We start from the raw sequence: 27,090 nt of genomic DNA, 5'->3' as shown, positions 1-27,090 counted from the left end.
AGAGTCAGACATGACTGAGCAATTAAAACTTTCAATTTTCACTTGTGGATAATGTGCAAAATATGGAAATAATGGGGGAAAATTATGCATCTCAAAACAGCTCAAAGCTGAAATGTTACACAGCTTCATGATAATGTGCTTATTATCACTATTGATCTATTCTCATATTATACTGTTTATCTGCTTTATATTTATTTTCTATGCTGCTTTAAATCGTACTTTTGGACGTGATACTGTGTTTTCTCAGCACATCTCACAGCCTCTGTAAGTTGATCCTGTGCTTCTTGCAACTAAAAAAAAAAAGAAAAAAACAACTGTTTTAACTACTAATAACATAGTAAATCCACCATCATTGGTTTTTGTCTCTTTTGTCTGCATATTGTTAACAGCTGCTTTCCTGCCATACAGCAGAGATGAGTTGTTGCAACAGACACCTTACAGTCCACAAAGTGAAAATATTTCCTGTCTGCCCTCTGCAGGTTACTGACTTCTCCACTAGCACTCAAACACAACAGCATCCATGCTTTAAATCAGATTTTCTCAAATAAACACACAAATTTATAAACTATTCAAATGGGGAAAGACAGAAAACTACCTTATGGTAAACAATTTTTTTTTTTTATCCAGGCTCCACATTGGCCATCACTTTATCCACATATGTAAATGACCACAGATCTTCCAATGGTTACGAGAGCTAACACTGCTGTTGGTGACAACTGGATGCTTCAGAGACTAGTGTGAGGGGCAGCAGCTACACAGGAGCCAGAATGTGTGGGCCTGTGTCAAAGTTCCATCAGTTCTTAGCTGTGTGTCCTGGAGCAAATCACTTAACCTTTCTGTATTTCAGTTTCCCCATCCATAAAATGGAGACAATGGAAGCATCAACCTCAGTGGGATGTTTGGAAGATTATATAGCGGACTTTACATAATGTACTTTAGACAAGGAAATGGCTCCAGTATTGCCAGAAGGAAACCCGCTCCAGTATTCTTGCCTGGAGAATCCCATGGACAGAGGAGCCTGGTGTGCTACTGTTCATGAGGTCACAAAGAATTGGACACAACTGATTAACCACATACATAAATTATTTAGAAGAGGAAGTGATCTAAAGTGAGGCCTGATCCCCCTGCCATAACTCCAGAGCACTCCTACACTCGCTCTCACAACTCGAATGGAGACTTGACTTTGCTGATACAACACGAGAGGCTCCCTGAGTTCCCTGTAGTACCTGGAGAGGAATCACAAGCCTCCCGCTGCAACTAGAGACAAACCACGAGATTCCCCCATCAACGCAAGATGAGGCCCCTTTCTCCTTCAGTGCCATGAGAGCAATCCCGAGTTCCCTCTCAAAACTTGAAAGGAGGCTTGACTCCCTTCATGCAACTCAAGGGGTCCCAGAGATCCACGTCACAACTCAAGATGAAAGACGAGTTTCCCACCACAAGTCGAGAAGAGACCCATGTTTCCCACCTAATCTGAAGATGAGGGCCCATTCCCTGCTTCAACTCAAGAGGAATCCCAACTTCCCTTTGCACCACAAGAGGAGGCCTGTGTCACCGATTAAATCTCGAGTGGAAACCCGAGGATCCTGCTGCAAGGAAAAAGGATGCCGAGTTTCCCCTCCACTCCAGATAAGTCCTGATTCCCCTGCACCGGCTCCAATGGAACACTGAGTATCCCCTCACAAAAGGATGGGAGGCCTGTCTCCCGTGATGATCCTCTTGAAAAAGCCCAAATTCAACGCCTAAACTCGACCGGAGGCCTGACACCCCTTTGACAACTTGAGAGGGATACAGAGTTCCGTGCCTCAACCAGACAAGGCCTGACTCCCTAGTTGAAAACTGATGGGAAGCCCAAGATCCCTGTCACCGCCGGAGAGGAACACTGAGTTTCCCGAGTGAACTCTAGACACGGCCCTATTCACTGGCAGCGACTCAAGAGGAATCCCGATGTGCCCCTGGCAACTCAAAAAGAGACCTGATTTCTCTAAGGCAACACGAGCAGGTCCCAGAGGTCCCCGTCGCAACTGGAGAGTAACCCCAAGCTTCCTGCCGCAACTCGAGAAAAACCACGAGATTCTCCACTCAACGCGAGATGAGGCCCTTTTCCAGAGCAGTGTCTCTAGAGAAATGCCACGTTCCCTCTGGAAACACGAAAGGGTACTTGACACCCTTGATGCAACTCAGGAAGTTCCCCAACATACCCATCCCCACTCGAGTGGAACACCGAGTTTCCTGGCAGACCTCAATCTGAAACCCTTTGCCCCTCCTCATCTCGAGATGAGGGTCGATTCCCCTGCTTTCTCTGGAAAGGAATCCCGATGTTCCCGTCACCCCTCAAGAGGAGGCAGGTCTCACAGTGAAACTCGAGTGGAGCCCTCGTGGGTCATGCCATAACCCCCAAGACACCTATTTCCCCATCCACTCGAGATAAGGCCTGATGTCCCTGCACCAATTCAAATGGAACCCCGAGTATAAAGTCAGAACACGAAGGGCCACTGACACCCCGCTTGCATCCTCCAGAAAAAGACTCAGGTTCCAAATCCAACTTGACAGGAGGCCTGACACCTCATTCACAACTCAAGAGGCAAGCCGAGTTCAATGCCTCAACACAAGACGAGGTCTGCATCCCCTGTCCAAACTCCACAGAAACCTTGAGATAGATGTCGGAAATGGAGAGGAACCCTGAGGTTCCTGCCACAAATCGAGATGAGGCCCTATTCATCCCTGCAGTGAAGGGAGAGGAATCCCAAGGTGCCCCTCACAACTCGAAAGCAGATCTGACTTCCTTGAGGAAACACGAGCAGGTCCCCCAGGTCCCCATGCAACTCGAGATGAACCCTAATATTCCCACCACAACTCCACGAAAACGACAAAATTCTCCCCTCCATGTGAGATGAGGCCCTTTTACGCTGCAGTGTTTCCCAAGAAACCCCAAGTTCCCTCTTGGAACTCGAAAGGGAACTTGACACCCTTTAGGAAACCCCAGAAGCTTCCCGAGATACCTGTCCCCACTCGAGAGGAACGCTGAGTATCCCGTCACAACTCAAGAAGAGACCCGTTTTCCCCTCCTCAACTCTAGATGAGTGGCGATTCCTCTGTTTTATTGGTAAAGGAATCCCGATGTTGCCATCGCCCCTCAAGAGCAGGCCGTCTCACCTTGAAACTCCAGCGTATCCCCGGGAGTTGTGCATCAATTCCAAAAGACCCCCATTTCCCCATCCACTCCAGATAAGCCTGATTCCCCTGCACTGACTCGACTGGAACGGCATGTATCAACTCAAAACACAAAGGGAGCTGTGACAGCCCCTGGCACCTCGAGAAAAAGCCCCAGATCCCTATGCCAACTCGACAGGAAGCCTGACAACCCTTTTCCACCTCTAGAGGGAAGTGGGGTTCCATGTCTCCACATGAGACGAGGCCTGAGTCCCCTATTGAAACTCCCTAGGAACCCAGAGATCCATGTCAGAACTGGAGAGGAACACTGAGGTTCCAGCCTCAACTCGAGATGAGGCCATATGCCCTTGCACCGAATGGAGAGGAATCCCAAGAAGCCCCTCGCAACTCGAATGGAAACTTGACTTTCCTGAGGTAACACGAGCGAGTCCCTGAGGTCCCCATCACAACTCTAGAGGAAAACCAAGTTTCCTGCCACAACTAGAGAACCCCAAGGAGATTCTCCCCTCTACGCGAGATGAGGCCCCTTTCTGCTGCAGCATCTCCAGAGAAATACGACCTTCCCTCTTGAGCCTTGAAAGGGGACTTGACACCCTTTATGCAACTCAAGAAGTTCCCCAACATACCCTTCTCCACTCGAGAGGAACACCGAGTTTCCCGCCACAACTCAATAAGAGCACCGTTTCCCATTCTCATCTCGCGATGAGGGTCCATTCCCCTGCTTCGTCTGCAAAGGAATGCTGACGTTCCTGTCACACAACAGGAGGAGGCCGGTCTCACCTTGAAATTCGAAAGGAACTCCAGGAGTCAGGCCACTTTTCGAAAAGACACTGATGTCCCCATCCACTCGAGATGAGGCCTCATTCCCCTGCAAAGACTCAAATGTCACCCTGAGCAGCAACTCATAACACGAAAGGAGGACTGAGAGCCCCATGGTCCCTCAGGAAATAGCACCAGATCGCTACCTCAACTCGACAGGAGGCCTGACACCCCTTTCCACCTTGAGAGGCAAGCGGAGTTCCATGCGCCAACACGAGACGATGTCTGACTCTCCAGTGGAATATCCATAGGAGCCCTGAGATCCCTGTCAGAGCTGGAGAGGAACCCTGAGTTTCCTGCCTCAACTCGACATGATGCCGTCGTCCCCTGCACCAACTCGAGAGGAATCCCAACGTGCCACTCGCAACTCAAAAAGATACTTGACTTTTCTGAGGCAATACCAGCAGGTCCCTGAGGTCCCCATAGCAACTCGAGAGGAACACCAAGCTTCCTGCTGCAACTCGTGAAAAACCACGAGATTCTCCACTCAACGTGAGATGAGGCCCTGTTCCAGAGCAGTATCTTGAGACAAATCCCACATTCCCTCTTGAAACGTGAAGGGTACTTGACACACTTGATGCAACTCAGGAAGTTCCCCAACATACCCGTCCCCACTCGAGAGGAACACCGAGTTGCCTGGAACACTTCAATCTGAGACCCTTTGCCCCTCCTCATCTCGAGATGAGGGTCGATTCCCCTGCTTTCTCTGGAAAGGAATTCCGACGTTCCCGTCACCCCTCAAGAAGAGGCTGGTCTCACAGTGAAACTCGAGTGGAACCCTCGTGGGTCGTGCCACAACCCCCAAGACACCTATTTCCCCATCCACTCGAGATAAGGCCTGATGCCCCTCACCGATTCAAATGGAACCCCAATATAAAGTCAGAACACAAAGGGCCACTGACACCCCACTTGTATTCTCCAGAAAAAGACTCAGGTTCCAAATCCAACTCAACAAGAGGCCTGACAACTCATCCACAACTCAAGAGGCAAGCCGAGTCCCATGCCTCAACATAAGACAAGGCCTGCCTCCCCTGTTCAAACTCCCCAGAAACCTCGAGATCAATGTCAGAAATGGAGAGGAACACTGATGTTCCCGCCAAACTCGAGATGAGGCCTTATTCATGCCTGCAGCGACACAAGAGGAATCCCGAGGTGCCCCTCGCAACTTAAAAGCAGATCTGACTTCCCTGAGGAAACACGAGAGGGTACCCCCAGGTCCCCATGCAACTCGAGAGGAACCCTAAGCTTCCAACCACAACACCACAAAAACCATGAAATTCTCCCCTCCACGTGAGATGAGGCCCTTTGACGTTAGAGCGTTTTCCAAAAAATCCCACGTTCTTTCTTGGAACTCGAAAGGGAACTTGACACCCTTTATGAAATCCAAGAACCTTTCCAAGATACACATCCCCACTCGAGAGGAATGCAGACTTTCCCACCACAACTCAAGAAGAGACCCGTTTTCCCCTCCTCAACTCCAGATGAGTGGCGATTCCTTTGCTTCGTAGGTAAAGGAATCCTGATGTTGCCCTCGCTCCTCAAGAGGAGGCTGGTCTCACCTTGAAACTCGAGCGCATCCCCAGGGAGTCATGCCTAAATTCGAAAAGACCCCGATTTCCCCATCGATTCCAGATGAGCCTGATTCCCCTGCACTGACTCGACTGGAACCACATGTATCGACTCAAAACACGAAGGGAGGTGTGACAGCCCCTGGCACCTCGAGAAAAAGCCCCAGATCCCTATGCCAACTCAACAGGAAGCCTGACAACCCTTTTCCACCTCGAGAGGGAAGTGGAGTTCCATATCTCCACACGAGACGAGGCCTGATTCCCCTATTGAAACTCCATAGGAACCCAGAGATCCATGTCAGAACTGGAGAGGAACATTGAGGTTCCAGCCTCAACTTGAGATGAGGCCATTTGCCCTTGCACCAACTGGAGAGGAATCTCGAGAGGCCCCTCGCAACTCGAATGGAAACTTGCCTTTCCTGAGGCAACACACGCGGGTTTGAGGTCCCCATCGCAACTCGAGAGGAACCCCAAGTTTCCTAACCGAACTGGAGAAAGCCCAGGAGATTCTCCCCTCAATACGGGATGAGGACCCTTTCCACTGCAGCGTTTCGAGAGATATCCCACCTCCCCTCCTGAGCCTCGAAGGGGTACTTGACACCCTTTAGGCAACTCAAGAAGTTCCCCGACATAACCGTCTCCACTCCAGAGGAACCCTGAGTTTCCCGCCACAACTCAAGAAGAGACCCGGGTTCACCTCCTCATCTCGAGATGAGGGTCCAATCACCTGCATCGTCTGCAAAGGAATCCCAACTTTGCCGTTGCACATCAGGCGGAGGCCGGTCTCACCTTGAAACTCGAGAGGAACTCCATGGGACGTGCCATTTGAAAAGACCCCGATGTCCCCGTCCACTTGAAATAAGGCCTCATTCGCCTGCAACGACTCGAATGTCACCCCGAGGATCCACTCACGACACGAAGGGAGGTCTGAGAGCCCCGTGGCACCTCTAGAAATAGTCCCTGTTCCATACCTCAACTCGACAGGAGCCCTGACACACCTTTTATACCTTGAGAGGGAAGTGGAGTTCTATGCCCCAACATGAGACGATGTCTGACTCCCCAGTGGAATCTCCATAGGGACAACAAGATCCCTGTCAGAGCTGGAGAGGAACCTTGAGTTTCTCACCTCAACTCGAGATGAGGCCCTAGTTGCCCGCACCAACTCGAGAGCAATCCCGATAGGCCTCTCACAACATGAAAGGATTCCTAAATTCCCAGAGACAACATGAGAGGCTCCCTCAGGTCCCCGTGGCAACTCAGGGGAAACCGCACTTCCTGCCACAACTCGAGAAACACCTTGAGAGTCCCTCTTCCATGCGAATTGAGGCCTGATTCCCCTGCCATGAAACCAGGCCACTCCCGCACTCGCCCTCGCAACTCGAATAGAGATTTGACTTCCCTGAGGCAACACGAGAGGCTCCCTGATCTCCCGGTGGTACCTGCAGAGGAATCCCAAGCCTCCCGCCGCAACTTGAGACAAACCACAAGATTCCCAAATCAGCGCGAGATGAGGCCCTTTTCTCTTGCAACGCCTCGAATGCAATCCCGAGTTCCCACTCAAAACCTGAGAGGAGGCTTGACTCCATTCATGCAACTCAAGGAGGCCCAGAGATTCCCATAAAAATTCGAGATGAAAGCTGTTTACCGCCACAACTCAAGAAGAGCACAGTGTGTCCCACCTCATCTGGAGATGAGGTCCCATTCCCTGCTTCAACTCAAGAGGAATCCCAACCTCCCCTCGAACCACAAAAGGAGGCCTGTGTCACCAATTGAATCACGAGAGGAACCCCGCAGATCCTGCTGCAAGGAAAAAGGAAGCCGAGTTCCCCTTCAGCTCCAGATAAGTCCTGATTCCCCTGCACTGGCTCCAATGGAACACCGAGTATCCCCTCACAACAGGATGGGAGGCCTGTCTGCCCTGCCTATTGTCTTGAGAAAGCCCAAATTCCCTACCTGAACTCGAATGGAAGCCTGACACCCCTTTGACAACACGAGGGGATTACAGAGTTCAATTCCTCAACACCAGACGAGGCCTGACTCCCTAGGAAGTCCGAGACTTGATAGGAAGCCCGAGACCCCAGTCACCGCTGGAGAGGAACACTGAGTTTCCCGACAGAACTCTAGACACTGCCCTATTCATGGCAGTGACTCGAGAGGAATGCCGAAGTTCCCCTTGCAACTTGAAGAGACCTGACTTTTCTGAGGCAACACGAGCGGGTCCCTGAGGTCCCCGTAGCAACTCATGATGAACCCCAAGCTTCCCGCCACAACTCGAGAAAAACCACAAGATTCTCCCCTCAATGCAAGATGAGGCCCTTTTCCAAAGCAGTATCTCGAGAAAAACCCCACGTTCCCTCTTGAAACGCAAAAGGGTACTTGACACCCTTGGTGCAACTCAGGAAGGTCCCCAAGATACCCATCCCCACTCAAGAGGAACACCGAGTTTCACTCCACAACTCAAGAACAGCCCCGTTTTCCCCCTCCTCAACTCGAGATGAGGGTTGATTACCCTGCTTCGTTGGGAAAGGAATCCGGACATTGCTGTCACCCCTCAAGAGGAGGCCGGTCTCACCTTGAAACTCGAGCACATCCCAGGGAGTTGTGCCTCAATTCGAAAAGACCCCGATTTCCCCATCCACTTCAGATAAGCGTGATTCCCCTGCACTGACTCGACTGGAACCCCGAGGATCCACTCAAAACACGAACGGAGGTGTGACAGCCGGGTGACACCTCGAGAAAAAGCCCAGACCCCTATGTCCACTCGACAGGAAGCCTAACACCTCTTTGAAACCTCTAGAGGGAAGTGGATTTCCATGTGGGACGAGGCTTGAATCCCCTGTTTAAACTCCATAGGAACCCTGAGATCTATGTCAGAACTGAAGAGGAACCCTGAGGTTCAGGCCTCAAATCGAAATGATGCTGTATGCACCTGCACCGACTGGAGAGGAATCCCAAGAGGCCCCACGCAACTCGAAAGGAGACTTGACTTTCCTGAGGCTACATGAGTGGGTCCCTGAGGTCACCGTAACAACTCTAGAGGAAACCCAAGTTTCCTTCCACAACTCGAGAAACCCCAGGAGATTCTCCCCTCAATGAGAGACGAGGCCCCTTTCCACTGCAGGGTCTCAAGAGAAATCTCGCCTTCCCTCTTGAGCTTCAAAAGGGTACTTGACACCCTTTAGGCAACTCAAGAAGTTCCCCGACATACCCGGCTCAGCTCGAGAGGAACATCGAGTTTCCCACCACAACTCAAGAAGAGCCCCAGTTTCCCCTCCTCATCTCGAGATGAGGGTCCAATCCCCTGCTTCATTTGCAAAGGAATCCCTATGTTCCTGTCACACCTCAGGAGGAGGCTGGACTCACCTTGAAATTCGAGACGAACTCCAAGAATCGTGCCACCATTTGAAAAGACACCGATGTCCCCGTCCACTAGAGATAAGGCCTCATTCCCCTTCAACAACTGGAATTTCACCCCGGGTATCAACTCAAGACATGAAAGGAGGACTGAGAGCACCGTGGCGCCTCTAGAAATAACCCCTGATCAACAGGAGGCCTGACACCCCTTTGCCACCTGCAGAGGGAAGCGGAGTTCCATGCCCCAACACGAGACGATGTCTGACTCCCCAGGGGAATCTCTATAGGGACCCCAGGATCCCTGTCAGAACTGATGAAGAACACTGAGTTTCCCGCCTCAACTCGAGATGAGGCCCTAGTCGCCCACACCAACTCGAGAGGAATCTCGAGAGGCCCCTCACAACTCGAAAGGATTCCTGACTTCCCAGAGACAACATGAGGGGCTCCCTCAGGTCCCTGTGGCAACTGGAGGAAACCCACACTTCCTGCCGCAACTCAAGGAACAGCTTGAGATTCCCCCTTCCATGCGAATTGAGGCCTGATTCCCCTGCCATGACTCCAGAGCACTCCCACACTCGCCCTCACAACTCAAATGGATACTTGACTTCCCTGAGGCAACACGAGAGGCTCCCTGAGGGCCCCGTGGTACCTGAAGAGGAATCTCAAGCCTCCAGCCGCAGCTCGAGGCAAACCACAAGATGCCCCCATCAAGGCAAGATGAGGCCCTTTTCTCCTGCAGCACCTCGAAAGCAATCCCAGGTTCCCTCTCAAAACTCGAGAGAAACTTGACTCCCTTTAGGCAACTCAAGGGGGCCCAGAGATCCCCGTCACAACTCAAGATGAAAACCGAGTTTCCTGCCACAACTCGACTAGAACCCCGTGTAACCCACCTCATCTGGAGATGAGGGCCCATTCCCTGCTTCAACTCAAGAGGAATCGCAACTTCCCCTCACACCACAAGAGGAGGCCTGTTGTTCAAGGCCTCACCACTTGAATCTCGAGTGGAACCCCGCGGATCCTCCTGCAAGCCAAAAGGACGCTGAGTTCCCCCTCCGCTCCAGATAAGTCCTGATTCCCCTGCACCGGCTCTAATGGAACACCGAGTATCCCCTCACAAAAGGATGGGAGGCCTGTCTCCCCTGCCTATCCTCTTGAAAAAGCCCAAACTCCCCACCTGAACTCGACCAGAGGTCTGACAGCCCTTTGACAACTGGAAAGAAATGAAGAGTTCCACACCTCAACACTAAATGAGGCCTGACTCCCTAGTTGAAACTTGATAGGAAGCCCAAGAACCCAGATTCTCCCTTCTTATGTACAAAAAACAGGTTCATCCTACTCCATCCTACTCCACAGGGGTGGGAAGATGAATGGGAGGGTGGATTGGAAGGCAGTAGGAGGGTGGTGGGAGGGCGGTGGGAGGGCAGTGGGAGGAGGGTGGGAGGCTGGTGGGAGGGTGGTGGTCGGGTGGAGGGTGGGTGCTGGAAGGGTGGTGGGCGGGTGGTGGGCAGGTGCTGGAAGGTGGTGGGCGGGTGCTGGAAGGTGGAGGGCGGATGGTGGGTGGGTTGTAGGAGGGTGGTGGGTGGGTGGTGGGTGGGTGGTGGGAGGGTGATGGGCGGGTGTTGTGAGGGTGTTGGGCCGGTGGTGGGAGGGTGGTATGCAGTTGGTGGATTTGGTGGTGGGCATGTGGTGGGAGGGTGGTGGGCGGGTCCTGGGAGGGTGGTGAGCGGGTGGTGGGCTGGTGGTGGGCAGGTGCTGGGCGGGTGCTGGGAGGGTGGTGGGAGGGTGATGGGCGGGTGTTGGGAGGGCGGTGGGCAGGTTGTGGGAGGGTGGTGGGCAGGTGATGGTCGTGTGGTTGGAGGGTGGTTGGCGGGTGCTGGGAGGGTGGTGGTGGGGTGGTTGCAGGGTCATGGGAGGGTGGTGGGCGGGTGGTGAGTGAGTGATGGGAAGCTAGTTGGAGGATTGTGGGAGGGTGATGGGAAGGTGGATAGGAGGATGGGTGGGAGGGTAGTGGGAGGATTGTGGGAGGAGGGTGGGAACATAGTGGGAAGACGAATGGGAGGGTGGAATGCAGGGTGGTGGGTGGATTGTGGGAGGGTGGTGGGAGGCTTATGGGAAGGTGGATGGAGGATGGATGTAGAGTGTATGCAGGTATATCTTTAGTGAGCTCCTGGTCTGGAACAAGGAGTACCCCGGAACTGCACAGTACACAATGAATTGGCCCAGGCAGCACAGCTCTGTTGTATTAGCATCTGGCTGACCACCACTGGGATTCCCACCTGGCCGGGTGAAGGTGGGGTTTTTGGAAGAGGGAGGAGGGGATTTGAACCTTGGGGCCCATAAACACATCTCTTCGTGGCCTGTGTCTGTTTCCCCATTCCTAGCAGCCCCTTCTCTGGAGCCGAGTTCATGGCTTGAGGGCTGAGGATGGTGGACCCACCAAGAGCCGTGCCTCCTCCTCCTTCCACTGATTCTCCTTCTCAGCCTTGATCGCCTCCTGCCTCTTCATCTCCTGTCCCTGCTCAAACATGCTGGTCAGGTCCCTGGGCGGTTTGATGGCCTACTTCTTAGGGGGTGCCTTTTCCTCCTCCTTGACACTCTGTCATGAAACAAGATGAAAAGGATTGGCAGTCACCCACACTCTTGTTCCTGGAGTCTGCAGGCTCTCTGACACCAAACACAGAAAGAGCCTCAGCTCCAGACCTGTGACTTTGGGCATGTCCTCCCATTTCCCTAACCACAGCATCTTCTGAAAAATTCAGTGAGAACCTTTTCCCCAGGCTTGATCTGCCAAATGCAGACAGGCCAATGCCCGTATGAGTTGCCCATCCAGGCCGGAGCTCAGGAGGTGTGACTTCTGTTCTTCTATGGCCTAGACTAGCTACGATCTGGGTCTGATTTAGAAAATGGGGCAAATTGTCGGGAATCAGATTTTCCAGGTTTTTACCACTGCAGGGCTTCACATGTTGACTTGAAGTGAGAATTTCCTGGGCTCGGAAAAAGAACAAAGCCTGTGTGTGTGTGTGTGTGTGTGTGTGTGTGTGTGTGCACGTGCGCGTGCACACGTCCATGTGTGCATGAGCGTGTGTACACAAATGTGTGCTAGGTGGCCAGAAAAATGTTCAGGAAAAGATACCACAGTAGCTGCAGAATGGGGATAATCTCCTGGGTTTGTTTCTCCTGGGTTTGAATGTCCTGGGTTGAGTCCAGCCGCAACCCGTGAACAACCACGTGATTCTGCCCTCAATGCAAGATGAGGCCCTATTCCGGAGTAGTATCTTGAGAGAAACCCCACGTTCCCTCTTGAAATGTGAAAGGGTACTTGACACTCTTGATGCAACTTAGTAAGGTCTCCGAGATAACTGTCCCCACTAGAGAGGAACCCCAAGTTCCACTCCACAACTCAAGAAGAGCCCCGATTTCCCCTTCTTCTAATCGAGATGTACGTCGATTCCTCTCTTTCATTGGGAAAGGAATCCCGACATTGCCGTTGGCCCTCAGGAGGCCGGTCTCCCCTTGAAACTGGAGTGCTTCCGCAGGAGTCGTGACTCAATTTGAAAAGACCCTGATTTCCCCATCCACTCCAGATAAGCCTGATTCCCCTGCATAGACTCGACAGGGACCGCGAGGATTGACTCAAAACACAAATGGAGGGGTGACAGCCCTGTGGCACCTCGAGAAAAAGCCCCAGAACCCTGTGTCCACTCGACGGGAAGCCTGACACCTCTTTGAAACCTCAAGAGGGAAGCGGAGTTCAATGTCTGCACACAAGACAAGGCCTGACTCCCCTGTTGAAACTCCATAGGAACCCCGAGATCCATGTCAGAACTGAAGAGGAAACCTGAGGTTCCGGCCTCAACTCGAGATGAGGCCCTATGCCCCTGTACCGACTGCAGAGGAATCCCGACAGGCCTCTTGCAACTCAAATGGAGACAACTTTCCTGAGGTCCCCGTTGCAACTCAAGAGGAATTCAAACTGTCCTGCCACAACTCGAGAAACCCAGGAGATTGTCCCCTCAATGTGAGATGAGGCCCCTTTCCCCTGCAGACTCTCGAGAGAAATCCCACCTTCCCTCTTGAGCCTCAGAAGGGTACTGGACACCATTTAGGGAACTCAAGAAGTTCCCCGACATACCTACCTCCATTCAAGAGGAACCCCGACTTTCCCGCCACAACTCAGGAAGAGCCCCGGTTTCCCCTCCTCATCTCGAGATGAGGGTCCAATCCCCTGCTTCATCTGCAAAGGAATTCCGACATTCCAGTCACACATCAGGAGGAGGCTGGTCTCACTTTGAAACTCAAGACAAACTCCAGGGGAACGTGCCACCATTCGAAAAGACCCCGATGTCCCCTCCACTCAAGATAAGGCCTAATTCCCCTGCAACGACTGAAATGTCATCCTGAGGATCAACTCACGACAAGAAGGGACACCTGAGAGCCCCGTGGCACCTCTAGAAATAGCCCCTGATTCCTACCTCAATTCGACAGGAGGCGTGACACCCCTTTTCCACCTCAAGAGGGAAGCGGAGTTCCATGGCCCAACACCAGATGATGTCTGACTCCCCAGTGGAATCTCTATAGGGAACCCGAGATCCCTGTCAGAGCCTGGAGAGGAACCCTGAGTTTCCCACCTCAACTCAAGATGAAGCCCTAGTCACCTGCACCAACTCGAGAGAAATTCTGAGAGGCCCCTCACAACTCGAAGGATTCCTGACTTCCCAGAGACAACATGAGAGGCTCCCTCAGGTCCCCGTGACAACTCGAGGGAAACTACACTGCCTGCCACAACTCAAGAAACACCTTGAGATTCCCCTTTCCATGCAAATTGAGTCCTGATTCCACTGCCGTGACTCCAGAGCACTAGAGCGCTTGCACTCACAACTCGAATGGAGACTTGACTTCCCTGAGGAAACATGAGAGGCTCCCTGAGTTCCCCATGATACAGGGAGAGGAACCCCAAGCCTCCCACCGCAACTCGAGACAAACCACAAGATTCCCCTGTCAACGCGAGATAAGGTCCTTTTCTCCTGCAGCGCCTCAAGAGCAATCCTGAGTTCCCTCTCAGAACTCGAGAGGAGGCTTGACTCCCTTTAGGCAACTCAAGGGGGCCCAGAGATCCCCGTCACAACTCGTGATGAAAGCCGAGTTCCCCGCCACAATTCAAGAAGAGCCCCATGTATCCAACCTCATCTGGAGATGAGGGCCCATTCCCTGCTTCAACGCAAGAGGAATCCCAACTTCCCCTCACAAGAAGAGGCCTGTGTCACTGCTTGAATCTCCAGTGGAACCCCACAGATCCTGCTGCAAGGAAAAAGGACTCCGAGTTCCCCCTCAGCTCCAGATAAGTCCTGATTCCCCTGCACCGGCTCCGACAGAACACCGAGTATACCCTAACAACAGGATGGGAGGCCTGTTGGCCCTGCCTATCCTCTTGAAAAAGCACAAATTCCCCATCTGAACTCGACCAGAGACCTGACATCCCTTTAACAACTCGAGAGGAACGCAGAGTTCCATGCCTCAACACCAGGCATGGCCTGACTGCCTTGTTGAACCTTGATAGGAAGCCCAAGATGCCTGTCGCCGCCAGAGAGGAACACTGAGTTCCCGACTGAACTCTAGACACAGCACTATTCGGGGGCAGTGACTCGAGAGGAATCCTGACGAGCCCCTCGCAACTTAAAAAGAGACCTGACTTCTCTGAGGCAACACGAGACGGTCGCTGAGATCCCCGTCACAACTCGTGATGAACCCTAAGCTTCTGCTGCAACTCCAGAAAAACCACGAGATTCTCATTCAATGCGAGATGAGGCCCTTTTCCAGAGCAGTGTCTCGAGAGAAACCCAACGTTCCCTCCTGAAACGCGAAAGGGTACTTGACACCCTTGATGCAACTCAGGAAGGACCCTGAGATACACGTCCACTCGACAGGAACACCGAATTTCATGCCACAACTCAAGAAGAGCCCCGATTTTCTCCTCCTCAACTCGAGATGAGGGTCGATTCCCCTGCTTTGTCAGGAAAGGAATCACGACGTTGCCATTGCCCCTCAAGAGGAGGCCAATCTAACCTTGAAACTCGAGCGCATCCCCAGGAGTTGTGCCTCAATTCGAAAAGACCCCAATTTCCCCATCCATTCCAGAAAGTGGCTTCCCCTGCACTGACTCGACTGGAACCCGGACGATTGTCTCAAAACACAAAGGGAGGTGTGACAGCCTCGTGGCACCTCAAGAAAAAGCACCAGAACCCTATGTACACTCGACAAGAAGCCTGACATCTCTTTGAAACCTCAAGAGGAAAGCGGAGTTCCATGTCTCCACACGAGACGAGGCCTGACTCCCCTGTTGAAACTTCATAGGAACTCCGAGATCCATGTCAGAACTGAAGAGGAAACCTGAGGTTCCAGCCTCAACTAGACATGAGGCCCTATGCCCCTGCACCGACTGGAGAGGAATCCCGAGAGGCCCATCACAAATTGAATGGAGACTTGACTTTCCTGAGGCAACATGAGCAGGTTTGAGGTCCCCGTCACAACTCGAGAGGAACCCCAAGTTTCCTGGCGCCACTCAAGAAATTCCAAGAGATTCTCCCCTCAATGACAGATGAGGCCCCTCTCCGCTGCAGGGTCTCGAGAGAAATCCCGCCTTCCCTCTTGAGCCTGGAAAGGGTACTTGACACCCTTTAGGCAACTGAAGAAGTTCCCCGACATACCCATCTGCACTTGAGAGGAATACCGAGTTTCCCACCACAATCAAGAAGAGCCCCAGTTTCCCCTCCTCATCTCGAGATGAGGGTCCAATCTCCTGTTTCGTCTGCAAAAGAATCCCGATGTTCCTGTCGCAACTCAGGAGGCCAGTCTCACCTTGAAAGTCGAAACGAACTCCAGGGGTCGTGCAACTGTTCAAAAAGACCCCAATGTCCCCGTTCCCTCGAGAAAAGGCCTCATTCCCCTGCAACGACTGTGATGTCAACTGGGTTTCAACTCACGACACGAAGGGAGGACTGAGAGCCCCGTGGCACCTCTAGAAATAGCCCCTGATACCTACCTCAACTCGACAGGAGGCCTGACACCCCTTTTCCACCTCGAGAGGGAAGTGGAGTTCCATGCCCCAACATGAGATGCCGTCTGACTCTCCAGGGGAATCTCCATAAGGACCCCAAGATCCCTGTCAGAGCTGGAGAGGAACCCTGAGTTTCTCACCACAACTCAAGAAGAGCCCCAGGTTCCCCTTCTCATCTCTAGGTGAGGGTTCAATCACCTGCTTCATCTGCAAAGGAATCCTGATGTTCCCGTCGCACATCAGGAGGAGGCCAGTCTCACCTTGAAACTCGAGAGGAACTCCAGGGGTAGTGCCACCATTCGAAAAGACCCCGATGTCCCCATCCACTCAAGATAAGGCCTCATTCCCCTGCAACGACTCAAATGTCACCCCAAGGATCAACTCATGACACAAAGGGATGCCTGAGAGCCCCGTGGCACCTCTAGAAATAGCTCCTGATTCCTACCTCAACTCGACAGGAGGCCTGACACCCCTTTTCGACCTCAAGAGGGAAGCAGAGTTCCATGGGCCAACACAAGACGACGTCTGACTCCCCAGTGGAATCTCCATAGGGACACCAAGATCACTCTCAGAGCTGGAGAGGAACCCCGAGTTTCCCGCCTCAACTCAACATGAGGCCCTAGTCACCTGCACCAACTCGAGAGGAATCCCTAGAGGCCCCTCAAAACTCGAAAGGATTCCTGACTTCCCAGAGACAACATGAGAGGCTCCCTCAGGTCCCCGTGGCAACTCAAGGGAATCCACACTTCCTGCCGCAACTCAAGGAACACCTTGAGAGTCCCCCTTCCATGCTAATTGAGGACAGATTCCCCTGCCGTGACTCCAGAGCATTCCCGCGCTAGCCCTCACAATTCGGCTGGAGACTTGACTTCTCTGAGGCAACACAAGAGACTCCCTGAGTTCCCCGTGGTACCTGGAGAGGAATCTCAAGCCTCCAGCTGCAACTCAAGACGAACCACGAGATGCCCCAGTCAACGCAAGGTGAGGCCCTTTTCTCCAGCAGCACCTCGAGAGGAATCCCAGGTTCCCTCTCAAAACTCGAGAGAAACTTGACTCCCTTTAGGCAACTCAAGGGGGCCCAGAGATCCCCATCACAATTGTAGATGAAAGCTGAGTTTCCTGCCACAACTCGACTAGAACCCCATGTGTCCCACCTCATCTGGAGATGAGGGCCCATTCCCTACTTCAACTAAAGAGGAATCGCAACTTCCCCTCACACCACAAAAGGAGGCCTGTGTCACCAATTGAATCTCGAATGGAACCCTGCAGATTCTCCTGAAAGGAAAAAGGATGACCAGAGGCCTGAAAGCCCTTTGACAACTAGAGAGAAATGCAGAGTTCCATGCCTCAACACCAGACGAGGCATGATTCCCTAGTTGAACCTTGATAGGAAGCCCGAGATCCCAGTTGCCACTGGAGAGCAACACTGAGTTTCCCGACTGAACTCTAGACACAGCCCTATTCACCAGCAGCAACTCAAGAGGGGTCCCGATGGGCCCCTCGCAACTCGAAAAGAGACCTGACATCTCTGAGGCAACACGAGCTGGCCCCTGAGATCCCCATTGAAACTCGAGAGGAACCCCACACTTTCCACCGCAACCCGTGAACAACCACAGGATTCTTCCCTGAACGCGAGATGAAGCCCTTTTACAGAGCAGGGTCTCGAGAGAAACCTCACATTCCTTCTTGAAATGGGAAAGGGTACTTGACACCCTTGATGCAACTCAGGAAGGTGCCCGAGATACCCATCCACACTAGAGAGGAACCCAGAGTTTCACAGCACAACTCAAGAAGAGCCCCGTTTTCACCCTCCTCTAATCGAGATGAGGGTCAATTCCCCTGCTTCATCGGGAAAGGAATCCCGACGTTGCTGTCGGCCCTCAGGAGGAGGACGGTCTGCCCTTGAAACACGAGCGCATCCCCAGGAGTCGTGCCACAATTCAAAAAACCCAATTTCCCCATCCACTCGAGATAATCCTCTTTCCCCTGCACGGACTTGACTGGAACCCTGATGATCGACTCAAACACGAAGGGAGGGGTGACAGCCCCGTGGTACCTGGAGAAAAAGCCCCAAAACCCTCTGTCCACTCGACAGGAAGCCTGGCACTTCTTTTACACCTTGAGAAAGAAGCTGAGTTCCATGTCTCCACACAAGACGAGGCCTGACTCCCCTGTTGAAACTCCAAAGGCACCCCGAGATTCATGTCAGAACTGAAAAGGAACCCTGAGGTTCCAAATTCAACTCGAGATAAGGCCTTATGCCCTGCACTGACTAGAGAGGAATCCCGAGAGGCCCCTCCCAACTCAAACGGTGACTTGACTTTCCTGAGACAACACGAGCGGGTCCCTGAGGTCCCCGTTGCAACTCGAGAGGAATTCCAAGTGTCCTGAGGCAACTCGTAAAAGCCACGAGATTCTCTCCTCAACCTGAGATGAGACCCTTTTCCAGAGCAATGTCTCAAGAGAAACCCAACATTCCCTCTTGAAACGTGAAAGGGTACTTGACACCCTTGATGCAACTCAGGAAGGTCCCCGAGATACCCATCCCCACTAGAGAGGAACACCGAGTTTCATACCACAACTCAAGAAGAGCCCTGTTTTCCCCCTCCTCAACTAGAGATGAGAGTCGATTCCCCTGCTTCATCAGGAAAGGAATCCCAACGTTGCCATTGCCCCTCAAGAGGAGGCCGGTCTCTCCTTGAAACTCGAGTGTATCCCCGGGATTCGTGCCTCAATTCAAAAAGACCCCGATTTCCCCAACCACTACAGATAAGCCTGTTTCGCCTGCACTGACTCAACTGGAACACCAAGGATTGACTCAAAACACGAAAGGAAGTGTGACAGCCGAGTGGCAATTCGAGAAAAAGTCCCAGACGACTATGTCCACCCGACAGGAAGCCTGACACCTCTTTTAAACCTCGAGAGGGAAGCGGAGTTCCATGTCTCCACACGAGATGAGGCCTGACTCCCCTGTTGAAACTCCATAGGAAACCCGAGATCCTATGATTCAAGGTTCAGAACTGGAGAGGAATCCTGAGGTTCTGGCCTCAACTAGAGATGAGGCCATAAGCCCCTGCACACACGGCAGATGATCCCGAGGGGCCCCTCGCAACTTGAATGGAGACTTAACTTTCCTTAGGCAACATGAGCAGGTTTGAGGTCCCCGTCACAACTTGAGAGGAACCCCAAGTTTCCTACCGCGATTCAAGAAAGCCCAGGAGATTCTCCCCTCAACACGAGATGAGGCCCCTCTCTGTTGCAGCATCTCGAGAGAAATCCCACCTTCCCTCTTGAGCCTCAAAAGGTACTTGATACCCTTTAGGCAACTCAAGAAGTTCGCCGACATACTCGTCTCCACTCGAGAGGAACACCGAGTTTCCCACCACAACTCAAGAAGAGCCCCGGTTTCCTCTCCTCATCTCGAGATGAGGGTCCAATCCCCTGCTTCATCTGCAAATGAATCCCGATATTCCTGTCACACCTTAAGCGGAGGCAGGTCTCACCTTGAAACTCAAGAGGAACTCCAGGAGTCGTGCCACCATTCAAAAAGACCCCGATGTCCCCATCCACTCGAGATAAGGCCTCATTCCCCTGCCAAGACTAGAGTGTCACCCTGAGTATCAACTCATGACACGAATGGAGGACTGAGAACCCTGGGGCGCCTCTAGAAATAGCCCCTGATACCTGCCTAAACTCGACAGGAGACCTGATACCCCTTTACCACCTCGAGAGGAAAGCAGCGTTCCATGGCTTAACACGAGACGATGTCTGACTCCCCAGGGGAATCTCCATAGGGATGCCGAGATCCCTGTCAGAGCTCGAGAGGAAACCTGAGTTTTCTGCCTCAACTCTACATGAGGCCCTAGTCACCTGCACCAACTCAAGAGGAATCCCGAGAGGCCCCTCACAACTCGAAAGGACTCCTGACTTCCCAGAGACAACATGAGAGGCTCCCTCAGGTCCAGGTGGCAGCTCGAAGGAACCCACACTTCCTGCCGCAACTCGAGAAACACCTTGAGATTCTCCTTTCCATGCCAATTGAGGCCTGATTCCCCTGCCATAAATCCAGAGTGCTCCCGCCCTCGCCCTCGCAACTCGAATGCAGACTTGACTTCCCTGAGGCAACACGAGAGGCTCCCTGAGCTCCTGGTGGTACCTGCAGAGGAACCCCAAGCCTCCCACTCCAACTCGAGACAAACAAAGAGATTCCCTGGTCAATGCGAGATGAGGCCCTTTTCTCCTGCAACTCCTCGAGTGCAATCCTGAGTTCCCTCTCTAAACTCAAGAGGAGGCTTGACTCCCTTCATGTAACTCAAGGGGGCCCAGAAATCCCCGTCAAAACTCTAGATGAAAGCTGAGTTTCCCACCACAACTCGAGAAGATCACCATGTGTTCCACCTCATATGGAGATGAGGCCCCATTCCCTGCTTCAACTCAAGAGGAATCCCAACTTCCCTCGAACCACATAAGAAGGCAAGTGTCACCAATTGAATCTCGAGTGGAACCCCGCAGATCCTGCTGCAAGGAAAAAGGACTCTGAGTTCCCCCTCAGCTCCAGATAAGTCCTGATTCCCCTGCACTGGTTCCAATGGAACACCAAGTATCCCCTCACAACAGGATGGGAGGCCTGCCCGCCCTGCCTATCATCTTGAGAAAGCCCAAATTCTCCACCTGAACTCGACCGGAAGCCTGACACCTCTTTGACAACTCGAGAGGAAAGCAGAGTTCCATGCCTCAACAGCAGGCAAGGCCTGACTGATGTGTTGAACCTTGATAGGAAGCCCAAGATGCCTGTCGCCGCTGGAGAGGAACACTGAGTTCCCGACTGAACTCTAGACACGGCACTATTCGCGGGCAGTGACTCGAGAGGAATCCCGACGATCCCCACACAACTCAAAAAGAGACCTGACTTCTCTGATGCAACACGAGCCAGTCCCTGAGATCCCCGTTGCAATTCGAGAGGAGCCCCACGCTTCCTGCCGCAACCCATAAACAACCACGAGATTTTCCCCTCAACACGAGATGAGGCCCTTTTTCAGAGCAGTGTCTCGAGAGATCCCCATGTTCCCTCTTGAAATGTGAAAGGGTATTTGACATCCTTGATGCAACTCAGGAAAGTCCCCAAGATACCCGTCCCTACTAGAGAGGAAACCCGAGTTTAACCCCACAACTAAAGAAGAGCCCTGTTTTCCCCCTCCTCAACTCGAGATGAGGGTCGATTCCCCTGCTTCATTGGGAAAGGAATCCCGAAGTTGCTGTTGCTCCTCAAGAGGAGGCCGGTCTCACCTTGAAACTTGAGCACATCCCCGGAAGTCATGCCTCAATTCAAAAAGACCCCAATTTCCCCATTCACTCCAGATAAGCGTGATTCCCCTGCACTGACTCGACTGGAACCCTGAGGATCGACTCAAAACATGAAGGGAGGTGTGACAGCTGGGTGACACCTCGAGAAAAAGCCCCAGACTCCTATGTCCACTTGACAGGAAGCCTGACACCTCTTTTAAACCTCGAGAGGGAAGCGGAGTTCCATGTCTCCACACGAGACAAGGCTTGACTCTCCTGTTCAAACTCCATAGGAACCCTGATTTCCATGTCAGAACTGGAGAGGAACACTGAGGTTCTGGCCTCAAATCGAGATGAGGTCATACTCACCTGCACCAACTGGAGAGGAATCCCAAGAGGCCCCTCACAACTCGAAAGGAGACTTGACTTTCCTGAGGCAACACAAGCGGGTTTGAGGTCCCATCGCAACTCGAGAGGAACCCCAAGTATCCTGCTGTGACTCGAGAAAGCCCAGGAGATTCTCCCCTCAATGCTAGATGAGACCCCTCTCCATTGCAGCATCTTGAGAGAAATCCCACCTTCCCTCTTGAGCCTCAAAAGGGTACTTGACACCATTTAGGCAACTCAAGAAGTTCCCCGACATACCCATCTCCACTCAAGAGGAACACTGAGTTTCCCACCACAACTCAAGAAGAGTCCCGGTTTCCCCTCCTCATCTCGAGATGAGGGTCCAATCCCCCGCTTCTCTGCAAAAGAATTCCGATGTTCCTGTTGGAACTCAGGAGGAGGCCAGTCTCACCTTGAAACTCGAGAGGAACTCCAGGGGTAGTTCCACCATTTGAAAAGACCCCGATGTCCCCGTCCACTCGAGATAAGGCCTCATTTCCCTGCAACGACTTAATGTCACCCCGAGGATCAACTCACGACACAAAGGGAAGCCTGAGAGCCCCGTGGCACCTCTAGAAATAGCCTCTGATTCCTACCTCAACTCAACAGGAGGCCTGACACCTCTTTTCCACCTCTAGAGGGAAGCGGAGTTCCATAGCCCAATACGAGACGACATCCGACTCCCCAGTGGAATCTCCATAGGGACACCAAGATCACTGTCAGAGCTGGAGAGTACCCTGAGTTTCCCGCCTCAACTCAACATGAGGCCCTAGTTGCCTGCACCAACTCGAGAGGAATCCCTAGAGGCCCCTCAAAACTCGAAAGGATTCCTGACTTCCCAGAGACAACATGAGAGGCTCCCTCAGGTCCCCGTGGCAACTCGAGAGAACCCACACTTCCTGCCGCAACTCGAGAAACACCTTGAGATTCCCCCTTCCATGCAAATTGAGGCCTGATTAACCTGCCGTGACTCCAGAGCATTCTCTCGCTCGCCTTTGCAACTCGAATGGAGACTTGACTTCCCTGAGGCAACACGAGAGGATCCCTGAGTTCCCCGTGGTACCTGGAGAGGAATCTCAAGCCTCCAGCCACAACTCGAGACAAACCACGGGATGTCCCTGTCCACGCATGGTGTGGCCCTTTTCTCCTGCCGCACCTCAAAAGCAATCCCAAGTTCCCTCTCAAAACAAGAGAGAAATTTGATTACCTTTTGGCCACTCAAGGGGGCCCAGAGATCCCCATCACAACTCGAGATGAAAGCCGAGTTTCCCGCCACAACTCGACTAGAACCCCATGTGTCCCACCTCATCTGGAGATGAGGGCCCATTCCCTACTTCAACTAAAGAGGAATCCCAACTTCCCCTCGCACCACAAGAGGAGGCCTGTGTCCTCAATTGAATCTTGAGTGGAACCCCGCGGATCCTGCTGTAAGGAAAAAGGAGGCCGAGTTTCCCCTCCGCTCCAGATAAGTCCTGATACCACTGCACTGCGTCCAATGGAACATCGAGTATCCCCTCACAACAGGATGGGAGGACTGTCAACCCTGCCTATCCTCTTGAAAAACGCAAATTCCCCACCTGAACTCGACCGGAGACCTGACAGCCCTTTGACAACTCAAGAGAAATGCAGAGTCCATGACTCAACACCAGACGAGACATGATTCCCCAGTTGAACCTTGATAGGAAGCCCAAGCCCCTGGTCGCCGCCGGAGAGCAAAACTGAGTTTCCCAACTGAACTCTAGACATGGCCCTATTCACCAGCAGCAACTCGAGAGGAGTCCTGACAGGCCTCTCGCAACCCGAAAAGAGACATGGCTTCTCTGAGGCAACACGAGCCGGTCCCTGAGATCCCCAATGAAACTCGAGAGGAACCCCATGCTTCCCGCCTCAACCCATGAACAACCACGAGATTCTTCCCTCAACGCGAGATGAGGCCCTTTTCCAGAGCAGTGTCTTGAGAGAAACCCCACGTTCCCTCTTGAAACGTGAAAGGGTGCTTGACACCCTTGATGAAACTCAGGAGGGTCCCCAAGATACCCGTCCCCACTAGAGGGGAACCCCGAGTTTCACACACCACTCAGGAAGAGCCCCGTTTTCCCCCTCCTCAACTGGAGATGAGAGTCAATTCCCCTGCTTCATCGGAAAAGGAATCCCGACATTGCTGTTGCCCCTCAAGACGAGGCCGGTCTCATCTTGAAACTCGAGCGCATCCCTGGGAGTTGTGCCTCAATTCGAAAAGACCCCGATTTCCCCATCCACTCCTGATAAGCCTGTTTCGCCTGCACTGACTTGACTGGAACACCGAGGATTGACTCAGAACACAAAAGGAAGTGTGACAGCCCAGTGGCAACTCGAGAAAAAGTCCAAGACCCCTATGTCCACTCGACAGGAAGCCTGACACCTCTTTGAAACCTCGAGAGGGAAGCGGAGTTCCATGTCTCCGCATGAGACGAGGCCTGACTTCCCTGTTGAACCTTGATAGGAGGCCTGAGATCCCGGTCGTCGCCGGAGAGGAACACTGAGTTTCCCGACTGAAATCTAGACACAGCCCTATTCACGGCAGTGACTCGAGAGGAATCCCGACATTCCCCTCACAACTGGAAAAGAGACTTGACTTTTCTGAGGCAACACGAGAGGTTCCCTGAAGTCCCTGTCACAACTCGTGCTGAACCCCAAGCTTCCCGCCATACTCGAGAAAAACCATAACATTCTCACCTCAACGCGAGATGAGGCCCTTTTCCAGAGCAGAGTCTCGAGAAAAACCCCACGTTCCATCTTGAAACGTGAAAGGGTACTTGACACCCTTGATACAACTCAGGAAGGTCCCCGAGATACCCATCCCGACTCAAGAGGAACACCGACTTTCATGCCACAACTCAAGAACAGCCCCGTTTTCCCTCTCCTCAACTCGAGATGAGGGTTGATTACCCTGCTTCGTTGGGAAAGGACTCCCGACATTGCCGTTGCCCCTCAAGAGGAGGCTGGTCTCACCTTGAAACTCGAGCATATCCCCGAGAGTTGTGCCTCAATTCAAAAAGACCCCAATTTCCCCATCCACTCCAGGTAAGCATGATTCCCCTGCAAAGACTCGACTGGAACCCCGAGGATTGACTTATAACATGAAGGGAGGTGTGACAGCTGGGTGACACCTCGAGAGAAAGCCCCAGACCCCTATGTCCACTCGACAGGAAGACTGACACTTCTTTGAAACCTCAAGAGGAAAGCGGAGTTCCATGCCTCAAAACAAGATGACGTATGACTCCCCAGGGGAATCTCCATAGGGACCCCGAGATCCCTGTCATAGCTGGAGAGGAACCCTGAGGTTCCACCTCAACTCGAGATGAGGCCGTAAGCCCCTGCACCAACTGCAGAGGATTCCCAAGAGGCCCCTTGCAACTCGAAAGGAGACTTGACTTCCCTGAGGCAACACGAGCGGGTTTGAGGTCCCTGTCGCTACTCGAGAGGAACCCCAAGTTTCCTGCTGCAACTCGAGAAAGCCCAGGAGATTCTCCCCTCAACGCTAGATGAGGCACCTCTCTGTTGCTGAATCCCGAGAGAAATCCCACCTTCCCTCTTGAGCCTCAAAAGGGTACTTGACACCATTTAGGCAACTCAAGAAGTTGTCTGACATACCCGTCTCTGCCCGAAAGAAACTGCGGGTATCCCATCACAAATCAAGAAGAGTCCCGGTTTCCCCTCCTCATCACGAGATGAGGGCCCAATCCCCTGCTTCGTCTGCAAAAGAATCCCGATATCCCTGTCGCACCTCAGGCGGAGGCCAGTCTCACATTGAAAATCGAGAGGAACTCCAGGGGTCATGCCACCATTTGAAAAGACCCTGATGTCCCCGTTCACTCGAGATAAGGCCACATTCCCCTGCCAAGACTGGAATGTCACCCCAGGTATCAACTCACGACATGAATGGAGGACTGAGAGCCCCGTGGCACCTCTAGAGATAGCCCCTGATACCTTCCTCAACTCGACAGGAGCCTTAAACCCCTTTTCCACCTCGAGATGGAAGCGGAGTTCCATGCCCCAACACAAGATGACGTCTGACTCCCCAGAGGAATCTCCATAGAGACCCTGAGATCCCTGTCAGAGCTGGAGAGGAAGCCTGAGTTGCCTGTCTCAACTCAACATGAGGTCTAGTCACCTGCACCAACTAGAGAGGAATTCCGAGAGGCCCCTCACAACACGAAAGGATTACTGACTTCCCAGAGACAACATGAGAGGCTCCCTCAGGTCCCTGTGGCAACTGGAGGGAAACCACACTTCCTGCCACAACTCGAGAAACACCTTGAGATTTCCCCTTCCATGCGAATTGAGGCCTGATTCCCCTGCCGTGACTCCAGAGCACTTCGGCTCTCGCCCTTGCAACTCAAATGGATACTTGACTTCCCTGAGGCAACACGAGAGGCTCCCTGATCTCCCTGTGGTACCTGCAGTGGAACCCCAAGCCTCAAGCCGCAACTTGAGACAAACCACGAGATTTCCCCGTCAACGCGAGATGAGGCCCTTTTCTCCTGCAGTGCCTCAAATGCAATCCCGAGTTCCCACTCAAAACTCGAGAGGAGGCTTGACTCCATTCATGCAACTCAAGGGGGCCCAGAGATCCCCGTCAAAACTCAAGATGAAAGCCGAGTTTCCCACCACAACTTGAGAAGAGCACCGTGTGTCCCACCTCATCTGAAGATGAGGTCCCATTCCCTGCTTCAACTCAAGAGGAATCCCAACTTCCCCTCGCACCACAAGAGGAGTCATGTGTCACCAACTGAATCTCAAGTGGAACCCCACGGATCCTGCTGCAAGGAAAAAGGACGCCAAGTTCCCCTTCAGCTACAGAGAAGTCCTGATTCCCCTGCACTGGTTCCAATGGAACACTGAGTATCCCCTCTCAATGGATGGGAGGCCTGTCCGCCCTGCCTATCATCTTGAGAAAGCCCAAATTCCCCACCTAAACTCGACCGGAAGCCTGACACCCCTTTGACAACTTGAGAGTAATGCAGAGTTCAATGCCTCAACACCAGACGAGGCCTGACTCACTAGTGGGACCTTGATAGGCAGCCTGAGATCCCTGTCGCCACCGTGGAGGAACACTGAGTTTCCCGACTGAACTCAAGACACGGCCCTATTCACGGCAGCGACTCGAGAGGAATAACGACTTTCCCCTAGCAACTGGAAAAGAGACCTGACTTTCCTGAGGTAACATGAGCAGGTCCCTGAGGACCACATCTCAACTCGTGATGAACCCCAAGCTTCCCACCGCAACTCCAGAAAAACCACAAGATTCTCCCCTCAAAGCAAGATGAGGCCCTTTTCCAGAGCAGAGTCTCGAGAAAAACCCCACGTTCCATCTTGAAACGTGAAAGGGTACTTGACACCCTTGATGCAACTCAGGAAGCTCCCCGAGATACCCGTCCTGACTCAAGAGGAACACAGAGTTTCACACCA

General features: G+C 52.8%; 1 protein-coding gene and 1 pseudogene across 1 annotated transcript in view; one reads left to right on the top strand and one right to left on the bottom strand.

Moving 5' to 3' along the window:
* LOC123465559 (liprin-alpha-1-like) overlaps positions 1 to 27,090 on the top strand; it is a gene marked incomplete in the record, with an annotated part of 992,590 nt that overhangs the window by 636,620 nt on the left and 328,880 nt on the right.
* LOC112577730 overlaps positions 1 to 27,090 on the bottom strand; it is a 79,571-nt pseudogene that overhangs the window by 15,597 nt on the left and 36,884 nt on the right.

Source organism: Bubalus bubalis, chromosome 1 (genome assembly GCF_019923935.1).
Source record: "Bubalus bubalis isolate 160015118507 breed Murrah chromosome 1, NDDB_SH_1, whole genome shotgun sequence".
Classification (NCBI taxonomy): Eukaryota; Metazoa; Chordata; class Mammalia; order Artiodactyla; family Bovidae; genus Bubalus; species Bubalus bubalis.
This window is presented reverse-complemented; position numbering and strand designations above follow the sequence as displayed.